Source organism: Lethenteron reissneri, chromosome 24 (genome assembly GCF_015708825.2).
Source record: "Lethenteron reissneri isolate LAM-NWPU_2019-01 chromosome 24, ASM1570882v1, whole genome shotgun sequence".
NCBI lineage: Eukaryota > Metazoa > Chordata > Hyperoartia > Petromyzontiformes > Petromyzontidae > Lethenteron > Lethenteron reissneri.
This window is the reverse complement of record NC_083802.1, coordinates 7355487-7379389: the sequence shown is the minus strand read 5'-3', so window position 1 is coordinate 7379389 and position 23903 is coordinate 7355487. Positions and strand designations below refer to the sequence as shown.

The window sequence follows — 23903 nt, the reverse complement described above, 5'->3', positions numbered from 1 at the left end:
TTAACAACGTGAGAGTTTGTTGTGCGGCTGCTATTATGCGAGTTTGTTAAGTAAACATTTAGTGGCGTTATTCTCTGAATAAGGATACAGGTTCTCCTCTCGCATGTTCAGCGCCCGCTGTTTGCAAAGCCAATGGCCAACACGCCGCACCGAACCTCACAACAATAATATCCAGGGCCTATCTTGGCTCCTCCCACCCTCAACCAGTATATATACAAATACTGTTTCTTGGAATTTCTCTCACTTGATACAGCTATCGTGCTGTGACGGTTCCACCTGAAGACGGAAGCTTGTGTTGCCTCCGAAACGTCGTGATTTTTATTTTATTTTTATTTTACTTTTATTAATTTAAATTTTTTACCTACGTGACTTTACCGAAAAAACCTAAGAAAAATGGCCAACACATCCCTTTGGAGGTCGTTAATGCAAAGCCAATGGCCATTAAACTGTCTGCTTGCCATTTGCAATCAGACTTACTCAATGCAATTGCGTAAACTTTTGAACCGCGGAAACTTTTGTCCCATGCAAAAATCAGTCACTTGTAATAATATCTCATTGTAATCACATCCCTGCCAAAACGTCATTAGATTACGTTGTGTTACACCGCCTTGTTGATCTCACTTGCAATGCTCTGTTCCTAATTTAGCAAATCTAAAACTTAAAAATGTGTAATTTGATTTGTTTAATAGATTTGAGCTTTAAGCCTTGTCCCCCTTTGGTCAGAGTGGTGGTTTAAAATCATTATGAAAACATTAATCAAAATGAAAAGTAATTTAAGAGAAAATAGGATTGACGTGTTAGGACTTTATATAACACAATGCAGGTGAATTAATGTTTCAGTCAAAAATCATGTTTGCCAATTTATTTCATTTCTGAGACATCATTTTCATGAAACTGTGTGTAATGCTTTATGCATGTTGTTGTTGTTGTTGTTTGCTAACGTGGCCTTTTTATGCTTCAAAAAATTCCCCGAAAGGAGTTGACATATCGGTGGCGAGATATCAACTTCCTCGCCTGGTATACAGGAGGTAGTGGGGTCAATCCAGACCCTGACGTCTGTATCTTTGGAGTTTGCATGTCTCTCCCTGTGGTCGCGTGGATTTTTCTCTGCGTTTTCCGATTTTTCCATTCACATTTAGAATCAACATGCGTTTAAAGTATTTGGCTGCTATTCACTTACACATGATAAGCCACTTTGTTGAGCTATCATTTGTGGCCAGGTCGCTTCTGCAAAAGAGCTATATAGCTCAGTGGGCCTTACCTGGTAAAGGTAACAAAACTATAAAATAGTTGAGTTTTGAGCGATGCAATCAGCTCACGTGCAGGTTTTCAGTGGATCGTTGCATCCCAGGATCATGATAGATGGCAGAAATCCTTGAGAAGCCTTCATCCATCAGTGGATTGAGCATGCCTGATGATGAAATAATAAGCACCGTGTCAATGTTCTTAAAAAAGAAAACTGTCATGGGACATACCTAAAATATATGACATTTTAAAAGGAACCAAACACTGTAACTGATCATTTGGACATCGAATACATTTACAGCTACATAAGTGAGTGGTCATTTGTTGCGGAGAAGCTGCATTAAATTGATCATGATTCACGCTTAGCATCAGTGCAGAAACTGGCCATAATTTAAGAGTGAGACTCGTGGAGGCTGGTAACATACAAACATTAAAACTCAGCTTTAATGAACATTTTTCTTGAGACAGCCTTAATTGAAAGCGCTAGACTAGGGGCAAGAATTGACCAAGACTTGGCTCTGAATTGAGGCGGAGTGCACGAGACCTTAACCAGAGCAATGTTGGACTTTAACCCACTTGCTAACGAGATGTTTATAGTCGTTAAGCGTGCGCTGTAATTGGGTTTCTTAAGCTTGGAGCGCACGTGTTATTGTTGCTCATCAGCGTCGAAGGGCGCCGAGACGGGAGATTGCTGCTTATAGTAACGCAAGATGCAGCGGAATGCTAACACGTTTTGCTAAATATTTTAATGTTTACATCTCGTGAGCCAGTCTACTTGTTGATCGAGCATTCTGGCCCTGGGACAGAGCCGCAACTGAGTCTAAACACCCACCACGGCATTTCAACTGCTGGAGCTGTTGGCAGCAGGGAGGAATTTCCTTAGGTCCTGCAGGCATTGTGGTCTGTGGGTGCCCAGTCTGGTTGTTGTTGGAGATTACGGAGATTGAAGCACAACACTTCAACATCTCACGCTTCCCTCAATGTCAGCATTGTGATTGAATATCCTGCACTGCATCGCGTGCTTATCACGATTATAGATAGTTTTGTATGTATATGTATTAGGCGGCGGCGGGGGGGGGGGGGTGACGCAGTGGTTTGCACATTGCCCTTTGGACCTGGTGACTTGAGTTTGATTTCCAGCCATGGCTAACATCAGTGGGGAGTTGTATTGGAACCGGCACATTACCAAACTGCACTGACCAGCGTAGTGAAGTATGATCAAACAACCCCTTGACTGACATGGCAGTGTGCTGACAACATTCTGTAAATTATTAAATTATAATATAGAAAACGGTTATATTTCTTGTTCCACGGAATGGTGAATACCATTTTTAAAAATAATTTATACAAATTGAAAAACTATGTGAGACAATATTCTGCTGTCACCTCCAGGCTAATGGAGGAAACTAAATAAATGACAAGCAATACAAGTGGGGCGGTATTTGTGAGAGTGAGCAAAATTGCCGAATCATCATTCCCAAGTCGTGACGATTCACAGAATCGCGCGCCGTTGTGGGGTAGAAGTGCATCGTCACGAGGATTGGTGTTTGCCCACGTGCGTGTTCCTACAGCAGCGTTTTCCCACCGCAGTGCTCGCAAAGGTACTATAGAGTCCGCCTTTTCACGAATACCAATTCCCCATCTTTGACTGGATGGATGTTGAACTTATTTCACACCGTACATAGCCAACCGCGCTAATGGGAGGTGCAGGGGAAAGACAACAAACTAAACACAAAAAGCAGTTCTATAGAACTGAGCTTTCATTGTAGATTCTAAAGTGCATAGCTTCAGCGGCTTCCTAATATCGGAAGAGAGAGCGTTCCAGGCGGCCTTAGAAGCGCATCTGAAAGTACGCGATGCGGTGTCCATCTTTGTACGCAGTGACCATCTGAAACAGGGTTGTCGGTCCATGGAAAAAAAACCTGAAAATGTAACCTATAATTCCAACATCTCCATGTTGTTGCCTTTTCATGCTTAGCACGTGGCTGGAGTCGTGTCCCAGTTCTCCTTCACAGGTTCTTCCGAGTGAAATGATGGCCCCTCCCTTTAAAAGCAGTTCCGTAACAGCTGTTTTCGAGTTCCTCAATGTTTGTCAATCTTAAGTGTGAAACATTCTCCTTGATAATTCCCCAAAGGGGAAGCCCAAACGTGGGCTTTGGGGCTGGCCACGTCACATCAGAACCTCTCCCAGTCCATCGTCCACTGAATTCCTGATTAAAATATTTCCACATTGGGAGGGCATGTGCTAGAAAACAATATTGATTGGAAACGGACTTTACGGTCATGTGATACAATGTTTAGATCACAGGACACATACATCTCACATGTTGCTGCTTAATTTTTCAATTTAATAACGCTCTAATTCAGATGGGTTTTTTTCCATCGAAAAACTCAACACACTCGTCAACAACACTGCCTTTTAAGATTACAACTAAATATATAATTGATGACGTTTCGGGCAATGGCCCTCCATATCACAGAAGAGCCATTGCCTGAGACATCACTAATTACATGTTTTCTTTAGAGGCGGTGTCGTTGACGAGTGTGTTCAGCTTATTTATTAATTGTTTAGTCTGCTGTCCTTTCCCCGCACCTCCGAGTAGCGCGCTTTGCTACGTACGGTGCGAAAGAAGTTCAACCTCAATGCAGTCGTGCTTAGTGGCACCACTGCCAACGCAGCAGTGTCACCAAACAATGTTTTTTTTTTGTATCGAGTCATCGCGCACTGATAAGGCTTAAGGGAAATATTGAGCCATTGGACCAGCAGATCCGCGTACCTGTCGATGAGTCTTGCTCATCCACTCAAGATTACGAGCTTCCTCATAAGTGCCAACCTCTAAAGCGTCTTGAGAAACTGTAAATGTCACGTGACCTGATATTCAGCATAAATTCGTGTAATGCGATGGACACGTGGTGCTCCACTCTTTGCACAGTAAGGAACACTCGTGATAACCCAGTTTCTAACAGTTGCGGAAGTTCTTAACAAAATAAACAAGTGGTCAATGTATTATTCGCATATCCTTCCCCACGAAAGCACATTTATGTATTTATTTATTACACATCCCGTCAACTGCACGACCGTCTGGGAGTGACATCATTTCAGCAGGATTGTTTCAAGACAAGCAAAGTCTGGATTGGTTTCGACATACAATGTCTCATCATCCGTGAGGTTTTCTTGAATCACTGCTCGTGAACTGCCGATCGTACAGGCAATGACCCTCTTTACGCTATTGCGTCCTAGTTATAAATGTACCGGACTTAGCTCCTTACAGACCAATGACTTTTGCTCAGAGATAGCTAGCTACGAGTGACACTGCAATTAGTGCTGTGGGACAGTCACCTTCCGTGGCTGACCCCATTGTGACACCAGGCTCCAAGTTGCGAAACGATGCCTCATTTTCGTCACACAACTTCCTTCATTTTGTTTGACGAAAACGTAATTGGCAATTGACCAAATGGTTAATGACGTCCACTTGTGTTCATTTGCTGCAATCATTGACGTTGTTTTATGCTCACAATTCTAACTTATCATCATCACCGGCCGTGATCTATCCACGGCTGGGTGAAGGTCACCCCAAGCTATCGCATCTCTCACAGTTTCACGATGCAACAAGCTACCTGTATAAAACATGTACCGTACACGCACATCTCATATCCTTCAGCGCGACAAATTCAGCCGGTGGTGGCGCACGCCTGTAATCCATCACGGTAGAGACGAGGGTTGGTCGATCACACAAATGTCTGTTCCCGTGAGCGTCGAGGTGTCACATACCCTGGCTTGCCAGGAGAACGGTGGTGCAGCAAATGTGCACTACACCTGTTCCATCTATACGGGATAGCGTGTTACCCCGTCGTGTGCGTGACTTTTCCCCGGGTGCTCCAGTTTCCTCCCACATGTAAACAAACACCTGCTAATTGGCTGATAACGCCTTCATATATATAGGATCACAGAGCTTGGGGGTAGTTTGGCACCGGCTCACCGTGTGGCTGTCTTCCCACTTGTCCGTGGTTCCTTCTTGCACCTCTGAGTAAGTTGGTATCTCTTCGAAAGTGAGTGAATACTGTGCACGTAAAAAAATCATCAACCTTCTATTGCTTTTGCAGAAATATGTAGCGTATTTGGCAGCTATAGATTTCCACGTCATAAGCCACTTCGTTGAGCTATCATTTGTGGCCAGATGGCTTCTGAAAGAGCTCTATAGCTCAGTGGGATTTGTCTGGTGAAATAAAAAAAATTGTTTTCGTTCAGTTTTAGCCTGTGGTTTTTGCATTGTTTTGAAATTGCCTTTAATTTACGCATTAAGGCTATTTTCTGTGATAATCACCTAATTGTTTTTCTCTAAGCTATAATTGCATACCATCAAGCACGTATTACCCATACAGTGATGCGTTCAATTTATATTGTTTAACCGGGTGAGCATTCAAGAATCAGAATCTTTATTTAAACTGGAGGAATCCGATGAACTATGAAGCTCTTTTTCACAGATGTTCAGATGGACATCAAGAGACCAGGATAAGGCTTAACGAGTGATTGGGGTCATTAAAATGACAACAACCAAACAAATAAAATGAAAGCACAGCGATGGAGTAAATAACCGGTGTCACGTGAGAAATCCCAATCATTGTGCAAACATAAATCACTGTTGAATAATAAATAGCAATTTGATGATTTCATCGTGAAATACAGTGCCGTAAAGGAATATACTTTTAAAGATGATTTAGAGCTGGGTAGACACACATTTCGAAAGCGGCCACACTGAGCGATTCTCGATCGGTAGATCCTCAAGACAATTGTAAATAACACTGTTTTGAAAGAAGGAAAACTAAAATCTATAATAGATGACGTTTCGGGTAATGGGCCTTCTTCATGCAGCCATTGCCCTAAACATGACTGAGTGGAGTGCTGTGAGCACCTCGATCTGAGATTTATTTCCCGGCCACGGCTGATATCGCAATCAGAAGATGTATTTAGACTGGAGGAGTCCGATGAGCTACGAAGCCCTTTCTCACAGATATCCAGTCGGGGCGGGTAAGAACGTTACAACAACACACGCGATTGAAACTAAACCGTGTCCATCCTGCCAGACAAAGCCCACGGAGGTGTTAACTTATTTTTCAAAAGCGACCTGGCCATAAACGATAGTTCGACAAAGTGGCTTATCATTTGCACATTTATAGCAGCAAAATTTACTAAATAGTCTAAACGCATGTTTATACATGTGGAGGACAAAACCGGAGGACCCGGAGATTTTAAAAAATCCACGCGACCACGGGGAGAGAGAGACACGCAAACTCCAAATATACAGCAGCAGGCGTCAGGGTCGGGATCAAACCCCTGGTCCTCCTGCATGCCAGGCGGGGAAGATAGCGTCTCACCACCACCTTGGCGCCCATTAAATAAATACATTACATAGGTTCTAATAAATTATATAAGTTAAATAAAGTGAGTGATATTAGAACTTGTTCCCCGCCCCTCCCCCACCCCCATCTCACAAACCCACACTGGACCGGCGTGGTGAAGTATGGCCAAACGACCGCCGCTGTCAAAAGGGCGCGGCGATGCTTCTAGCATCCGTGAGCGGGTGAACAACGGGACGTACCATAATGATGCGCTGCTCTTAATTTCAATTGTGGGAACAAACCCACAAGGATGACCAGCGCAGAGATGGAGCGCTGGAACGAGCTGATGGTGCAGCAGCAGCAGCAGTGAAATGGAGGGGGAGGCTTTCATGCAGCAGTGGATAGAACATAGCTGCGTGCCACGATCGCAGTGTTACTTTTCAACCAAAACCATTGTTGCAGAGCCCTCGTGACCTTGCAGCAAGAGCCCGGAGCAGCAGCCCGGGACGGGAGAGAGCCCAGCAGCCCAGTGGGTGTAGCGCCACATCGCAGCGAAAAAAAACCTCCTTCTGATGCATCATGCGTGGTGGGTGCAGGGGTCCGTAGCCACCGCTTCTATGCTCGAGAGGTGGAAAGAGGGGGGTAGGGGGAGAGGAGAGGGGCCACTGCGTGTGTGCGTGGATTAGCATTCACTGGGGGGAGAGACGGGAGTGGGGGGTAGGAGGAGGAGTGGAGCGAGTGTGAGAAGGGGGCTGGGTAGAACCCTGGTGTGTGGGGCTGTGTGTGACAGGGCGATGCGGGCAGGGGGTGGCGGGGGGTGATTGGGCGCTCTGACAATGCTCCCGGGGGTCGCACTCACAAACGGTCACGGCTCAGCCCTGGCAACCTCCATTGTGCTGCCTCGCTCCGAAACCTCCTCTCGGCTGCTTGTAGCTTGGGAGGGTGAGTGCTGCTGCTGGTGGTGGTGGGGGGGGGGGTGGAGAAAGTGCCGCTCGTGAGAGCCGCAACAACGACCAAGTCTCTCTCGCCCCCTTCTCGCACGGAGAGAGAGAGAACCGCACGCGCTCTCGCGTTCATTCGGCGCGCGTCCCCACGATGACTCCGCAGCGGACGCCGACGGCGATGGAGAACGCGCTGAGCGAAAGGTAACACGTGCGGAGACCTCGGGGAGAGGGGGGGAGGTGTGTGTGGGGGGGGGGGGGGGTCCGCCGGTTCAGTTGCATCACACGCGAGCACGAGGCTCCACGTGTTCGGCGATGCGGTGAACGTCGCAGCGCGCGCTCCGTGTTGGTCGCGAATTCGCGTTTGAAAAGAAGCGGAGGTGGGGGGGGGGGGAGTTTTTGTTTGGGAGGGTGGCTTCGTTCGGCGTGGTTTTGCCGGCACGTGCCCTCCACCACCACCACCACCACCCACATCCCGTGTATCATCGCAGAGTAAGAGGCAGCACGTGGACTGCAAAGCGTCCTCCCGATGGGCTCCCAGCGCGCTCGCTCCCTTGCTGCGCGCGCGTTGCACGGATTCGGAGGAGCAGGTGGAGAGAGAGCGAGAGAGCGAGTCGCTTCCATGCGCCTGCTGAGCGCGACGGTTGTTGTGAACTCAACGGACGGCGGAACACGTGGAACCGTGACGAATGCGGACTACCGCGGTGTGTTTGCGCAACTCTTTCGTCTAAAGCAGTGCTTCTACTTCTTATTATTAAGCTGGGGGGCACGCACCCCATGCGGGTGCGAGGTGCCCTTTCTGCGGGTGCGAAACATGCCAGATTTTTTTTCAGGCGGTAAATAATCATCGAAAAAAACACAAATAAAGAACGGGCACGTAAGTACAAACCACCTTGTTTCATCAAACGCCGATGTATTTATTTTTGTAACGATTGACAACCAAAGGGTTGCAAGGCTGCAGTAAAGGTTTAAGAACCACCGGTCTAAATCGAGCTCTGTGACGAGACCTCATGCACCTCTTCCCCGAGTGTCGCGTACACGTGTTTACAACCTCCGAGATGATGACGGGCTTGGGTTCATTGGAATAGAAGCCGCCTTTTGAAAGGCAGCGGTCATTTGTTTTGTTGCGTGCTCAGATGGGAAAAGGCACGTGCCATAACTCGTATTTATTTCTTATCCCACTCTTCTCATCACAATTGCTTTCACACACAAAAGACAAAGTTCCCCCGTATAGCCTGTGACAGACTGTAGGGGCAAGTGCTGTTAGCGAGCACTTATGAAGGCCGGAACAGTACACGAGGGGGTGGGTGGCCAGCACCACGCCCGACCGCCTTTGTCTCCCCAGTGGCGATGTTTACACACCGCACCAGGTACTCATTTGAGGCTGAGTCGACCTAGGGGAGGCCCAGCACCGGCTCAGATAATCGCCACTGAGAAGGGGAATCGAACTCGGGTCTCCGGTTTCATAGCGCAGCGTGCTGACCGCTACACTACCGCTCCCCACCAATACACATACAAGCACACACATACACATACAAACACACACAAACTCGCCTTCCATTCTGGTCTCTGCGCGAGTATGCAATCCGTGCATCGTTGCATCTCGCGCAGACCTCCAGCACACGCACCGAGGTGACCGCTGCGGTCGTCAGCGCAGAGTGAAATAAATTCCGCGTTCCTGCGTGCAGGAGGATGTAGCCGCGGGGCTCCGAATTGCGCAGCGCTACGGGTGAAAGTGAAAGAATACCGACTTTCTTTCGGAAAGAGCCGCATTGTTTATGACTGACAGAACAGTTTTGCACGGTCGGAGTGGGGCGGTAGTGAACGTTGTGTCTGGTGGGGGTGGGGGGGGTTAAGAAATATTCAAATTGCCAGTGCTCTCTTCTTTTTGCTTGCAGACCTTTGGTTACGCGGTTCGCATTCCTCGCATGACCCCACCGCAACGTGAAGTGCGGCTCATTCATTAGTCTCCGTTCGCGGCGTTGATTTTGTGTTCAGAGTGTGGGGTCCGAGTTGCGGGTTTGCGCTACAGATTTTGCAGTGGTCCCCCGCGTCGAAGCCACTTCGTTGAGCTCTCATTTGTGGCCAGGTCGCTTCTGAAAAAGAGCTAAATAGCTCAGGGGGCCTTACCTGGTTACTTGAAAAACAAGTGTAGTAATTACTGCACACGTACACTCGTCCGTTTGGCAGCAGTCAGATCTTTGAAACCAGTGCTTTTCCGCTGACAACTTCTAGTGTTCACTATGGGAACCTCATTTGCCAGTAAAAATATGATAATTGGTTCTTTACCCTTCTATCTGGCAACAAAACTGACACATTTTTACAAGGAGTCATGTTTGCATAGACCGCAATACCTGCAGTCATAATACAAACAAAAGAACATAACTCTTACCAGATAGAAGGGTAAAGAACCAATTATCAACTTCTCGTGTTTTTAACGTGGCGTTTTTATTTGTTAGCTTTATACTCGCGGGGTGCCGAGTCGTAACCAAAAGTGCCGCATAACGAGACGGCAAGCTGAACTGTCAGCCAGCACGCGCATGGTTCAATTCTCGGAGGGCATGCCAAACACTGCACTCGATTATTTGTCGGACATTACTTTCATAGTCCATTCGACGGTGAAGTGGGTCAATGCATTATCGTGTAATGAAAATATAAATCCTGCATACATTTAAATGTTTGTTCAATTACGTCCCAACCATGGTACTGCTGCTGCTGCTGCTGCTGTTGCTACTCAGGTAGGCAATTGTGAAAATGAATTGGGATTGTCCGCTTAGAAGCTGTAAACAAACGCCGCGTACAAAGAACATCAAACACAGACAACGTGGAAGCTAAAGTGCTGTTGGAATTCCTCGACCTGTGCCTACTCTCGTCACACAACAGTTTGCTCACTAATTGCGCAAATGGCACGGGCTACACAAGACTGGCACTGGCTCCGTTTAATTGGTATTTGCCACTGCGTTATAAACATCTGTCGCAACTCTGTGGAGTTCTTTGAAGCTCCGGCAGTGTCTATTGCCCGCAGTTCCTACTATATAAACTGTAGGTGCTTAAGAACGATGGAGATTTCAGGCAGCTGTTAAAATAATCTGAAGGTTGTGTTTGTATAGCAGCATGTCCCCGTATTGGCAAAAGGTGTCTCAGTGTCTGTATATTATCGTTTCACCTTTTGTCTCAAAAGTTCAGTGTTTTACTTTGATCCACAGCTCTTGTTTTCGGACGGAATGTAGAGGTTTATTTTTTACGAAAGTATACATATTTTAAATCACATTCCTGAGGGATGGGTTATTCTGTATAAGACGATGTCTGTACAGAAAGTGAGTCTGTGATCTCTCCGTGCAGACATTGGGGCATTATCCAAATTCATATGCGAGGAGGGGTTTTTCTCTCTTTCTGGGTACTCTGCTTTCTTCCCACATGCAAAACGCTCCTTTTAAAACGAACTGGCCAAACATCACAATGCACGACCCCTCCTGATAAAGCATTGAGTTTCAGTGAGGCTTTCATGGACAAATAAAGGACTTCATTATTGTCATCATATGCTACGTTGGCTGGCACTGTTGGTGAAGTGCAATGGTTAACAGTCGGAAGGGTTGCAAAACATTCAACTCTTGCTGGTGCGCTCACTCAGCCTATAATCACTGTTCTGGTCAATAAAATGAGTAGCACTTCCTGGGATGTCAACGGTGTTTGTTCTCTTGGAGGGAATGGCCTCAGCTTGGGGATGTGTGGATTTTCCACCCACTGGCTCACAACCTACAGAAATTATCACCATCCTGTACGGTACTCACTTTAACCCTTTCGCACATCAAGTCCGCGTCTGTTATTAATACGGCTTCTGTAAAACCACATTGAATATTTTCAACACATTTTTTTATGAGAGTTCCCTTTGAGTCCTAAAATTCACATTAAACTAAAACAACATTTCTTTTAGGTTTGGTCTTTGAATAATTATTGTGCAAGAGGGTTAAGCGGGAAGGCGCTTTGACTGTTTGACTGGTTTTTATTATTGCTATTAATTACAGAATGGGTGCTTTCACGAAGCAGGCTGTCTGGTGATCCTGGCAAATGCACAGGAATATTAAAAAACACATCCACACACCACCCATTTTCCTCTGGAGAGGAGTTTATTTTTTTTAACACCGATGCCCCGAGTGTGCGAAACTGCACAATGTACAGTACCATGCCTGTTATACACCGCTCGCTCACTCCATCCATCACTGGGATTTCTTGGAAGTCTCGAGCGCAGGAAATTAATGAAAATCTCTGTAATAACTTTTTTGTTCGTTGCCTCGGCACTCTACAATCGCCGTATAGTGCCGGCCCTCTGAGCGTCGTCACGTGGGACACTTCTCTGCTTCTCCACTGTCAACATCGGCTCGGTGATGGGGACTTCTATTTACAGCCAATGTCAAAAACACTTCGACGGCGAGCGAGAGCCGACTTAGGTGAAGCACGTAGGCAAAGACGGCGGTGCGTGCAAAAAACAAACAAACGCGCACGTTAAAAATAACAGGGGTAGAACAATGACTTTAGTCATCGATTCAAACTAAAATCTGAATCAGAATCTTTGTTTATACTGCAGGAGGAATCCGATGAGCTATAAAGCTCTTTTCTCCACAAATTTCCAGTAGGGGCGGGTCAGAAAGTAACGACAAGAAACAACACAAAACACGATAGGAGTGCAAAGTATCGAAAAGGTAAACAAATCACAAAAAAAATTCTAATATATTTGTATATTCTTTGGGTCTTTCGGTAAAGTGACGTAGTAGATACCAGGTAAAGCCCACTGAGCTATTAGCTTATTTTTAAGAAGGGGACCCGCCCGCAAACGACGGCTCAACGAAGTGTAAGAGCTGTTAAATTTCGATTTAAAGCTTTCGTGAATGCAGGGATTCATATTCTTGGTTCTTTTGGTAAAGTCACGTAGAAGGGAAATACTTTTTTTCAAAAATTTTCTTGCTGTGGTTTTCACACCTGATGATGATTGCTTGTGTTGCAATCGAAACGTCGTGAGAATTTTATTGTTGTATTTTTATTATTTTATTATTTCCCTTTTACGTGACTTTACCGAAAGAACCAAGAATATGTAAGAGCTGTTGTTTTTTTCGATTCGTGTACTTCGCGTGTAAGTGCAAATCTCACCACGTTCGTCAAGAACGTCGCGCATCTACGTACGCGCTCGTTTAGACCGATTGGCCCTTGTCCACAGCACGTAAAAACACCGTTTTTTTTAAATCACGTTATCTCATTACTTCACGTGATCTCTACAGCCACTAGAGGCGCTATACCATTCACCGCAGTATCACAACAACAACAACAACGAAAGCATCGATTATAATCGAATCAAATTGAAACCCGACGGCCGCTGCTTGGGGAAGCAATGCGCTACCGCTGACGGCTGGGCCAGGATTACCGATGTTTGAGCAACCGATTTGACCGGCTTTGTATAGGGTAAGTCCCTAATAGCAACACAACTTTGTTTGAAGGTTTTGTTCAGACTGAATGATTTTTCAGTTTAACACGTCGGCTTTCGCGATGAGTTAATGAGTTAATGATGACGTCACCCTGCTGCTGCTCAATATAAGAGCGGGAGACACAGCAGAGCCTCACCATTCTGGCGAATTGCCCGATGATGCTGGTTGCAATTACCAGCGAAACGTCGTACTACTCAAATTGTAAATGTTGTGGTTTCGCGCTTCAACACACCGGTGGGCTAAAGCAGTGAACTATTTTGTCTTTTGTCAACGTGACACTTTTTTACTGATTGGCCGTGTCGGGTGGTGGAGGGTTACGACACATTTATAAATAATGCGATCTAAACCCAAAAACGTTGATTATGAATGATTTTTATGAGAATTATCGACCCCGCCCCCCTTGGGGTTACAGACATACATCGTAAAAAAAGTGTAAAAATCAGGGATCTCATGTCAGTAGCGTTGCATGCATGTGGCATTTTTGGCACTCCAGTGAGTTTCTCACGATGACTCGTAGCCTGCATTTGCTTTGTGCTAATATTAACGAACACCCTTGTTACAACCTTGCACATGTATTTATGAGCGAAGGTAACTTTAACATTCGTATTTCTATTTAAAGCTTTCGTGACTGCAGGGATTCATCTTCTTGGTTCTTTCGGTAAAGTCACGTAGAAGGGAAATAATAAAATAATAATGAAATAATTTTTTATATTCTTTTTATTTCTATTATTTTAATATTTCCCTTCTACGTGACTTTACCGAAAGAACCAAGAAGATTCGTATTTCTGCCAAGCGAACCGTTTCCAATGTGTTCGATTTACGAATTCAATCATCGCACGCTTTACACTGGGCCACATTGCACAGAGGTTAATTCCGGTCGCGGGGTTGTGAAATTATTTGGCAAATCAGCGTGCAGGTTTGGCCGTTAAAGGCCCTGTGCCTCACGACATCAACGCTCCTGGGGATCGATTCCTGGAGTTTGTATCTTCGCCTGCTCTGCATGGGTTAACCCCGGGTTCTCCAATCAACCTCCCATATATATAAAAACAAACGATGTAAATGTTAAATTTCGATTTAAAGCTTTCGTGACTGCAGGGATTCATCTTCTTGGTTCTTTCGGTAAAGTCACGTGACTTTACCGAAAGAACCAAGAAAAAAAATAATATTATTTTCCTTCTACGTGACTTTACCGAAAGAACCAAGAAGATGTAAATGTTGTTGGCAAAACATTCCAATGCTGATACAAATGTATCTGGAAATTATGGTACTCGATTGTGGTTACACAAAGCAACATTGCACCTGACTCCGAAACCTTGACTTGAGACGAGCTGAGGGTTTCCTGCCTGAACAAGCATGAGCAAAACAACAAGATGAGACTGGCCCCTGCCAAGGGACTTTGACATTTTCACTACGGACTGACAACCACCAAAGGGTTATTTGGCTGCTACACATTTCCACGTGATAAGCCACTTCATTTGAGCTATCATTTGTGAACAGGTCACTTCTGAAAAATATCTATATAGCTCAGTGGGCTTTACCTGGTAAAATAAGAATGTATAGTTAATACATATAGTATTGTGCAATGCTCATTTGAGCCTTGCAGACACTCATTCAGACGCTGTCTTTCCGACACACCTGTTCTTCACCTGAGGACGGCTGCTTGTGTTGTGGCCGAAACGTCGTGAGAATTGTATTTTATTATGTTTTATTTTTTATTATTTTATCATTTCCCTTTTACGTGACTTTACCGAAAGAACCAAGAAGAATACTCAGGAGACTTTTAACTTTTAGTATCGTTATGTCAGTCTCCCTTGCCACGTTAGTGCACGAGTGGGCTCACGCTTGGTTCCGAGTCAAGCACATTTTTTTACCGAAATGTATTATCGGGAAAGCAGGTGGCTTCTACTAACAACAACAAAATGCCAACACTTGTTGATAGCGACCCTTGTAGGAACATAACGGGGCCAATCCTGCGAGCGTGCAATGATTAATTGTTGTTGTTTCGGCCCCGTTGACCTGTTTGTAAAAACACGAAATAGGCAAAACAAACACCTGGCCGCATATGGGACGCGGCGTCTGAATTTCTGCACGGACAACTCAGTAGCTCGGCGGGGGGGGGGGGGGGGAGACGATGACGGCGGGGGGAGCTGTAGGAATTGGCAGCTGATGGACACGGAACGGGTGTCGCAGGTGCGGAAATTCGCACGCCCCCTGCTTATGAACTCGGAGCGACGCGCAGCGGCCAGGGGCAGCTTGCTCCGTCACCTCCTGCTGCTGTAGCACCGCCACAAACTGCACTGTGACCTCCTCCCATCCCATCCCCCAACCTACGGTGCGCAATCCTCGCGTTACGATGGATAAGATCTCTGTTCTGTTACAATTAACGCTTAGCCTTTGTGAGGTTAAATGTTTGGCAAGTTTCAAAAATCCCCCCCTTCCTCCTCCTTGCCGCCGCCTCTGTCCCAGCCAGCAGCAGTACAAATGGGTACGGCTCAAAGCCCGAGTGTGGTGGGGTGAAGTGTGAGAACTGCCAACTCCTCTTCTAAGATGTTTGGCCAGCCAGCGGGTATGCCTGGTACACAGGTGGTCGTGGGTTTCGATCCCAACCCTGACGCCTGCTGTTGTGTATTTGGAGTTTGCGGTGTCTCTCTCCCTGTGGTCGCGTGGATTTTTCTCTGGGTCCTCCGGTTTTTGTCTGCACATCTCGAACCAACATCACGCGTTTAGAGTATTTGGCTGCTATACATTTCCACGTGATGAGCTTCCTCGTTTAGCTATCAATTGTGTCCAGGTCACTTCTGAAAAAGGGCGACATAGCTCATTGAGTCTTACCATTTTAAAATAAAAAAAAAATAGTTCATAGTTTAGTTAAAGATAGTTCTCCAGAGCTCTCTCGAGTAGAAGGCCTTCCGTCAGCAGTGGCGTGAGCAGGCAATTTCAGAGCTGCACCATTTAATTTACCCTGTCACTGATTACTCCATAGCCACTTTGTGGGAAGTCAGCAGTGATCATAACTCTGCCAGATGTTTACCCAGGAAAGAAAGCCTCACTGACTCTCAAGAGTTTTTTTTTAGAAAGGAGGGTCCTGTATTGGGACGTTTGGTCAACATCATTAATAATTGTTTGGAAATGTTAGTTGTCGAATGGAGGTACCAATCATCACCGTATGAACGTGGGATCTCCTTCACTGCTTCAAGATCTCCAATAGATGAGAATGCCATCCAATGCTCTTTTTCGTGTGGGGAATTTGTTAACGTTGTTTGTTGTGGTACATCCTGTTCTGTGTTGAAGTGACAGATCGTGTATTTTCATGCAACTCGTGAATAATTTTAGTCAGCAGTGTCATGTCATGTGAGTGAACTTGGCACCAAAGCCGTCACTTCCACGGTTGTTTTGTCACGCAGCACAAGACGAGGCTCATTTGTGCTCTGTGCAGAGTGCTGCATTGCATGCCAGTCATTCAGTGTTCTGCAAGTTCAGCTGCAGAGCTGGGGTTGGTAAAATTAATGATTTGAAGATATTTGTACATTATTATGTAGTTTAAATAGTGGCATGGTCATTTATAACAAAACAAAGATCTCATCCATTCTAGTGGTGGCGCGATGGTTAGTACACTGCGCTATGAACACCGCAACCTGAGATTGATTCCAAGCCACTGCCAACATCAGTCGCAAGTGACATCTGACTTGGTTCAGGGCCCCCACCAGCTCTCACTGGCCCAGCGTGGTGAAATATGGTCAAACAACCCACACGGTGCAAGTGTGCTTGGGCAGGACACATCGCTAGAAATGATGATGGCTTATGGACACACCTGGTGATGGAATGGTGGCTAAAGAACAGAATGTGCCCAAGTGCCCTGCCACTGTGGAGATGGAGCGATGAGATACGTTCATGCGCGGGTGGGAGATGTTTTTGGCTTTGCCGGACTGAAAGGAATGGCAACGGCTTGGGAAGTCCTTCATTCAGCAGTGGATTTACAACAAAGTACATGCACAACACCCTCATGAATTGGCCGACAGTAGCAACTGATGGTATCTAAGAACCTGGTATAGATGCATGTGGCTGCTGCGATTGAAAACCGAGATCTTAGCAGTGCTGTCTCAAAGCGCTGACGCGAACGGAGGCATCGAACTCTCTCGAGCCACGTTGCCAGCGTAACTGTCCGGGGATGTTTCCAGGCAAATTGCCATCGCTTTACGAATCACTCGGGAGCGCTCCACGGATCCTCACAGGAAGAACTGCCTCAACATGGAGCGTGCCCTTTACGAGCATCTTCGTCATTGAGAGGATTTGAGAGGCAGACATCGAAAGTGCAAGTTTCGTTTACGGATGGTGCAAATATGAAGGCGTGATAAGTACAAGTGGATACAGGGAATTGAGAAAGAAGGGGCATGGAGAGGGAGGGCAGAAGCTGGACATGTGGTCTATTGATCTTGTGTGAGCAGCGCACACAGTGAGTTGTTTGCCCAGGCCGTTATCAGTGTTCCGTGGTTTATTCCCCCCGGTGAACATTTATCAATTGGTGACAAATGTGCCAGCACGTTTTGACATTATAATTTGTCACGCGGGACGGGCACCGCAAACACATAACTGAAGTTTATAATCAACGGATTTTCAAGTTGTTTCGGTGGGCGTCACGGATAAAGTGCATTGTACTTTTGCGATGCCATTGCAACCACATTCCTCTTGTGGCTATTGAACTGTCGAGAATCCATCGGCGGGTACCGTGCCTTGACGCTGGCAAGTCACGTGCGTCATTATTCGAGTGATCAGTACATTTGTCTCTACTCAACAATAATTTTAAAAACTAATTAACTTAATCATAGTAAACTACAGTAATGAAGCAAAAGAGGCCCAGCCAGATCTCACCATGGGGCTTTGGGAGCATTGTGATGACTGGTCTGGGTTATTCATTAATCCGTGGGACTTCAACCTGCTGGCAACGGGGAAAAATTCCCCCAACCAGTTAAATGCCCTTTAGTATCGTCCCTCCCACGGTTCTAGGCGGCGGTAATATTTTCTGTTGCGCTGTGGAAGGGTAAGAGAACGGCCCCATCTCACCCACCGATGGAATAGCGCGCGTCTCTCTCTCTCTCAGCACGGCCCGCGTACCTCCTGGTGAGTGACTCTGCTCGGCCTGTCGGTGCTGATTGAATTCACATTCCGTGGGAGTGCAATGCGGCCCAGGGGGGGGAGGGGCGGTGGAGCTCATTGCTGGAGTCCCTTTGTCAAAGTGTGGCCTCTTGCACATGCGAGCTTGTAATTGTTTTTCAGAAAACAAATGTTATTGCGTCTCCTCCAGTTCCTGGCTTTGCAGTCCGTAACAAAGAAGCTGTTGATATGATGATCGCTGGCCTAGCAAGTAGGCCACCTCAAGTGTAAACAGGAGTGCAAGTGGGGTGCTGCACAGTTGTTTGTACAAAGAAATGTGTATCTCGTGATATTTACATTTTCACAAAAGGGACGCATAACGCTGTGGTATCATCAGGCGAATTTGTCTTCCTCTAGAGAGTGGTGGCACCGTGGCTGGGTGGCCAGCACCACGTCCGGCCGCCTTTGTCTACCCAGTGGCGATGTTTAGATACTGCACCAGGTTCTCATTTGAGACTGAGTCGACCTAGGGGATGCCCAGGACTGGTTCGGAAAATCGTCACCGGTGTTGGCCGTGAGCGGGAATCGAACTCGGGTCGGCATGTTCGTAGCGCAGTGCGTTATCCACTATACTTCCGCTCCCAACACACACACACGACATTTTATAAGCTGCATTCATGTGTTAATGCTATTGTCCAGTTGTACGATATAAGGTGAAAATAAAATAACAACGTTGTTACCATGGTAAGTTTTGAAATCTGTGGTGAAAGAGACTGAACGTGATTACGTTATGTGTCTTGGTGGCACTGGGGAATGTCCACATTTGTTTCACCTAAATTGTGAAACACGTGGAACCTGAAGGCTCGTAGGTGGTGGCCGTACTCCTGTTGTTAGTTTCTGTATCGCCGCGACGCTCGCCTCTGCCCACGCAGCAGTATAAATGGTCACACCGCCGTTACGCGATCGGCAGGTGGCAACCTCTCCCAAGACATCCGAGTTGGCTAATTACCCTCGAGAGGGGCTAGAGGAGCTCTCTAGGGCTCCCTTTGGTGGAGGCCTTTCTGCCAGCAGTTGCTATGACAGGGCTGCACCTTTAACTTCTTGTCACAGTACTCTCTGTTGGATATTTTAGAGCTGCACAGGGCGAGCGTGTGTGGTATCTGTTCGGTGTTCATTTTCCAGCAGGAGTGGGGAGGGCAAATGAAAAACGCGAACGTGGCTTACCCGGCTTGGAAAATTTCCTGACTTTAATTCAATTCCTGTACGCGGAGAAATCCAATAGCCTTACCCTGATCAAGGGCCGTTACATGAAGCTGCTGTCGCGAAATTTGGCAGCGTGCTAATTAACGTGGCAAAACCTCAGCTCATAGAGTTTAGTATAGAACATTGGTTTCGTGGTTGACGTACCGTGGCAAATATGGTTAAAGAGTGCAAAACACAGTTATCAGAATTTAACGAAAGCGTAGCAAGTGCTCTAGAGTGTGCTTAAACAAGAGACTGATAGAGTAAATTACATTTTTTGTGGAGATATAGGAAGGTGATCTATTTAAATTGCTACCCGTAATGCTCTATTACAGTGCTCAGTGAGGTTTTATGCGACATCAATTTGTTCACTTACGGTCTGTGCCTCTGTGGTGTAGAGGTCACTTGCCAATAACATCTGGTAAACTAGCAGTGTTTGTTTAACAAGCCTGGCTCTGCTGATGATCCGCAGAAGGACAAAACTGGTATACAGTGATCCCTCGCCACTTCGCGGTTCAAGTTTCGCGGCCTCAGTGCATCGCGGATTTTTCGAACTGATTTAAAGGCCTCATTATACCTGTGCAGTAACACCATCATCATCATCATTCATCATCACATTCATCGAACTGCACAGGTCTGTCATCGTCGTCATTGTCATCGTCATTGTCATCGTCGTCGTCGTCATTACTGGAGTCAAGTCTCAAGATACTACTGTCATTGGTGAGTGTAGAACACCATAATACGTATCGTATGAGAGAGAGAGAGAATTTATAATATTAAGGTTTTATAATTAAATAGATTAAAGTAAAATATATATATAAAGTATAAATATACATATTTTAAACATTCTGGTACCCACACACATATACGGAAATTCCTAGGGGGCCAATCCTACTTCGCGGATTTTCACCTATCGCGAGGGGTTCCGGTCCCCATTAACCGCGATAAACGAGGGATCACTGTATTACGTATTGAAACAGTTACTTCTGCTTCACATAAGTCTGGAATGCCAATAAGTCCAACTTACTCCAAAAACATATGACCAATACTCTCTGGGTCTTTCATATAACTCATATGTGTGAATATGGAACGGCAGGTTTCAGAAGTTTTGTGACACTTTCGCTCAGACCCAGCACTGGCTAAAGGTGAGATCTCATGCTGGGCCGGCAAGATGCCCTCAAGTGTGAAGAAAATGTGCTGCTGTGCTGCACCTGTTGGTAGTTTATCCCCTGTGACGACACACGTATATGGTTGCTGCCTTGCTGGAAAGACTTGGACTTTGTCCGCGTACGTTTCTGGGAAGAGGGGGGGCAAACGGGTTCTTCGGAGCAATGCCCTGGGTTTTCCCCGTCTCGTTGGCAACAGGAGGATTGGCTGAAGGTTGTTAGTCCTTCACACGCACAGGGCATGACTCACGGGCGTGGTGAACAGGTGGCTTTATCCGATGTTGTTTTTAGTCATCAAGCAAAATATCGGATGTGTTTATGGAGCGGAGATTAAGATATCTTTGGGAATATCTTTCTTGACAAAACGAGAGATCTGCCACCCGGCTGGGAAAAATCTTGGCTAAAAACAAAGAGACCCCTGGAAATTTTAGATTTCGATGCAGTACGGTGGTGCCACAGCAGAGCAACTCACTCTTTCAACAATGCACAGGAAAGGGAGTGGTGAGAAGTAATTGATAAACATTACCACGGCTGATATCTCGTATTTTTATGGAATAGAGTTTATAAATAGTACACCTGGAACAATTCACCGCCCTGCCTCCAGCGATTTAATGTCTCGATTCGAATTAAGACTCAACTATTATTTGAAATCAAACATGTTGCAAGCTCAAATTTCGATTTAAAGCTTTCGTGACAGCAAGGATTCATCTTCTTGGTTCTTTCGGTAAAGTCACGTAGAATGGAAATAATAAAATAATAAAAATAAAACATAATAAAATAATTCTCACGACGTTTCGGCCACAACGCAAGCAGCCGTCCTCAGGTGGAGAACAGAGTCTTCAGACGCTGTCTTTCCGACAGACCTGTTCTCCACCTGAGAACGGCTGCTTGCGTTGTGGCCGAAACGTCGTGAGAATTATTTTACAATGTTTTATTTTTATTATTTTATTATTTACATTCTACGTGACTTTACCGAAAGAACCAAGAAGATGTTGCAAGCTCCTTTTGTGTTGCCTTCTGTCTCGCTTATATAGTTTCATTTCCTTTGCATTACTCCTGTGCCATATAACATTACACTACACCATATAATTCGTGAATTATTTCCAGTGTCTGTAAATACTGTCACCGATTTTCACACTTACCCAAAATGCAATGCACGTAGCACAAGGGCAAAATTAGAGTTTACAATCATCGATGAATTGATCTACAGTTACACGCCCAATAATCGTAATATTTATTTTCTCTGCTGGGTCACGCTGTAGCAGAACATCTGGCGGACAATTCGAACGTTGCGTTTTCAAAGCCTAGTCAGGGGTCAACTCGGCTCATCATCCCTCCGTGGTCTACAAAAGGAGTATCCTTTCACGGGAAGTCAATAGTACCTGTCCTATGAAGAGAGACCTATTCCCAACCCATAGGATTGTGGCATTTCTACCACTGGCTCAGGATCACCAATGGAGAAGAGTGACTCCCATCAGTCGTTTGAACAAGTGGACGCTTTGATTGTTTTATTGTTATTATTTTTATGACCAAACGAACTAACTCCTCCACACGTGACCGTTAAACGTCTGTAACTTGAACCTGTGCCCTCAGGTGGAACATCGTGTTCCTTTCTCACTTGCGCGTGACCACTGTACGCGATGGGCACACGAGCACGGTCCCAATAGATCTCGCGCGAAGCCTCAACGAGCCTCGATCACCAAAGCAGAGCAAGCAGCGTTTTTGTTGGCGTCTAATCATGAAGATGTTTCGTTTTATACAGCGTCATGCATTCTCACAATTTCTGAAGAACCACAGACACGCGGGAAGGCAGCAAGGCGGTGAGAGCCAGCGCTACCAAAACTTGCCCAAGATCCGCAGTCTTCTCTATATGCAGATGTTTTCAGCCCCTGAGTGTGTTTACACCTGGGAGGAAACCGGAGCACTCGGAGAAAACCCGCGCGTGCGAGGGGCCAACACTGCGTCCCGCAGAGGAGGGAGGGATTATATTAGTCCGCACTTTGATTTACCGGCTTCTCCTGGCAAGCCAGGATATGGCACCTCGACACCGACGGAAAGGGAGCTTAACAACATTTGTGCGATCCACCAACCATGTATGTACGTTGAACTTCTTTCACACCGTACGTAGCCAAATGTGCTGGATTACAGGGGTGCATAGCTACCACCGCGGGGAATAAGTCACGAGGGTGTATTCCCACCCTCGTGACTTATCAAAATATTTGTCACTGCAGCCTTCCTGGTTCCCCAATTCCCTTCCTGCAAAGTGTGTGTCTGTGTGCTCCTCCATTCTCACAAAAGCAAGAGCTTCCTGATTCCACAGCTGATTTGGCATTGAGTCCCCAAAGGAAGGACGCCGCGTGTGATGTTTCCATAGCAGCTCTGTGAGAAAGCCCATTTCTATGGCTGCAACTGTGAGTGTGGAAGCCTGTAGTTTTTTGTCTATTCCATTGCATAACGCCTTTGTAAACCATGTCCTGAATAAGACTGGGCAGCTGAAACGTCATTCTTCCTTCTCAGACAGTTGAAAACCAGTTTTTTTAATGTACCTGTTAATTATTGTCGAAGTTCACCAAAGAAGGATCTTGATAAGTCCTATCTCATAATGCACAGGTTGTAAGAGGGTTTAACAAAATATAAGATTCAATACAATTTGGATAATTATTATTTTAAAGTACTTTCTGTGCGGGCCCTTTTGCGTGATTTTTTTTTTTTAAATCCACTTTTGTTCCATTGTTTTTGTCAGTGTCCATGCTTCTGATCCACACCTCATAGTGGGTAAGGTGCGCCAGTTGAAAGCTCGGAAAAGGCTCACTCGGATCAGCGAACAAACAAATCAGAGGCACCATGGGATCTCCCTTGCCAGTATATCTAAATATAAGAATATAGGTTTTACCCTTGCTGGCAATAAAACAGCTGTGTTAAGATGTTTCGACATCTGTTTTAACATCGTAACACCTCACACCGAACACTAAAACTTTCCTTCACCTTAACACCTGTTTTATTGCCAGAAAGGGTAAAGCCTTTTCTTAAATCAGAGGCACATGAATTGGTATTGGGCAGAACCCATCGACAGAGATATAACATAATCAACGTTTTTGGGTTTAGATCGCGTTATTTATAAATGTGTCGTAACCCTCCACCACCCGACACGGCCAATCAGTAAAAAAGTGTCACGTTGACAAAAGACAAATAGTTCACTGCTTTAGCCCACCGGTGTGTTGAACCGTGAAACCACAACAATTTAGAATTTGAGTACGACGTTTCGCTAGTAATTGCATCCAGCATCATCGGGCAATTCGCCAGAATGGTGAGGCTCTGCTCTGTCTCCCGTTCTTATATTCGCCAGAATGGTGAGACTCTGCTGTGTCTCCGATGGATGAGACTGTCGATAGAATGGCTTC

The 23903-nt window shown here is 45.8% G+C and overlaps 1 protein-coding gene across 1 annotated transcript in view; it reads left to right on the top strand.

The window, feature by feature from the left end:
* The first annotated feature begins 7462 nt into the window (after window positions 1-7462).
* LOC133346480 (semaphorin-4A-like) overlaps window positions 7463-23903 on the top strand; it is a 74595-nt gene continuing 58154 nt past the window's right edge. Inside the window, 1 exon segment of the mRNA XM_061558091.1 lies at window positions 7463-7730. The gene's annotated coding sequence lies outside the window, so the exon portion shown is untranslated.